General features: G+C 42.8%; 1 non-coding gene across 1 annotated transcript; it reads left to right on the forward strand.

Annotated features, from left to right (window-relative positions):
* The first annotated feature begins 1,243 nt into the window (after positions 1 to 1,243).
* On the forward strand, positions 1,244 to 1,362 carry LOC132816281 (5S ribosomal RNA). The gene has a single exon (XR_009644774.1). It is a non-coding gene; the product is annotated as a 5S ribosomal RNA (ribosomal RNA).
* The last annotated feature ends 368 nt before the right edge of the window (positions 1,363 to 1,730 follow it).

Consider the following 1,730-nt stretch of genomic DNA (forward strand, 5'->3'; position numbering starts at 1 on the left):
GTGAGTATGGAATGAGCTGCCAGAGAAAGTGGTGGTGGCTAGTACAATAGCAACATTTAAAAGGCATCTGGATGGATATATGAATAGCAAGAGTTTGGAGAAATATGGGCTGGGTATTGGCAGGTGGGACTAGATTGGGTTGGGATACTTGGTCAATATGAACAGGTTGAACGAAGGGTCTGTTTCCATGCTGTACATCTCTTTGATTCTATCTCTCTATAACAAATGACAATAAATTGCTACACAATAGTATGTACTCATCCTGATGCTTCTTAAATGTTGCAAAAGTATGTATCTCCACTACCCTCTCAGACAGTGCATTTCATATTTCTAAGCTCTGGGTGAAAATGGCTTTAATTAGATCTCCTCTAAACCTCTTACTCCTCACCTTAAATGTATGCTGTCTGGTGTTAGATATATCTATGATAGTAAATGATTCTCACTATCCACTTTAGTTACGCCTCACATTAGTTTGCATACCTCAATCAGATCTCCCATCAACCTCCTCTTCTTCAGGAGAAACAAATCCCGCTTATTGTGTGCAGTTCTGGTCACCGCACTATGGGACCAACGTGAAGGCTTTGGAGAGGGTGGAAAGGAGGTTGCCTGGATTGGAGTTTATTAGCTCTATGGGGATGTTGAACAAACTTGGATTGTTTTCGGTTGAGCATTGGAGGCTGAGTGTGACCTGACAGAAGTATGTAAAATTATGAGAGGCATCAATAGGATAGATATCTGAGGTCTCTTTCCCATGGTGGAAATGTCAAATAAGGGGCCATAGGTTAATGTATGTAACAGTACACAGCTGGTCACAGGTTTCCAAACACAAAAAACAGACCTCCACAATGACGTTTTGCCTCCTATCTGGAAGCTGTAGTGATTGGAACCATATGGATCTCATTGACTATGAGGTCCTTGTTTGGGGGTGTTAACCTGAGCCAATCAGAAGGCACCGGCTATCAATATTAACTGGGCAGATTGTCCCTGCCCTCCCCTTCACTGTTTTGATCACACAGCATTGCCCTTTGATGTGAAGGGCACTGCTCGTCACAGGCCACTCGGGTGTTTTCCTACTTTTCCTGGTGGTGGAAATTAAATAAAGATTTGTGCACTTTATGTCTCTCACTGTGTCTCACAACTACACACACACACACACACCATGGGTGCTGGGAAAAAAATAAGCACTACCGCAGTTAGGCGGTAGTGTGGGGGTTAATTAAAAAAAAAATTAACTGGGCAGATTGCCTACGGCCATTCTAGTCTGAAAACGCCCGATCTCGTCTGATCTCGGATGCTAAGCAGACTCAGGCCTGGTTAGTACTTGGATGGGAGATTGCCTTGGAATACCAGGTGCAGTAGGCTGAAGACTGTTTGATCACACAGCATTGTCCTTTGATGTGAAGGGCACTGCTTGTCACTGGCCACTTGGGTGTTTTCCTATTTTCCTGGTGGTGGAAATTGAATAAAGATTTGTACACTTTGTGTCTTTCATTGAGTCTCACACCTACACACACACTCACACACACACACACACAAAAAATTAACAGGAGAAGGGCACTTCTTGTCATTGGCCACTTGGGTTTTTCCTTTCTTCCTGATGGTGGAAATTTAATAAAGATTTGTTGTTGTTTTTTGCTGTAAAGTAAAAAATTAACAGGAGATCCTCAGTTTGTAGGAGCTAAGAGAAAGTGAGGACTGCAGATGCTGGGGAATCAGAGTTAAAAAGTGTG

Source organism: Hemiscyllium ocellatum, chromosome 5 (assembly GCF_020745735.1).
Source record: "Hemiscyllium ocellatum isolate sHemOce1 chromosome 5, sHemOce1.pat.X.cur, whole genome shotgun sequence".
NCBI classification, from domain to species: domain Eukaryota; kingdom Metazoa; phylum Chordata; class Chondrichthyes; order Orectolobiformes; family Hemiscylliidae; genus Hemiscyllium; species Hemiscyllium ocellatum.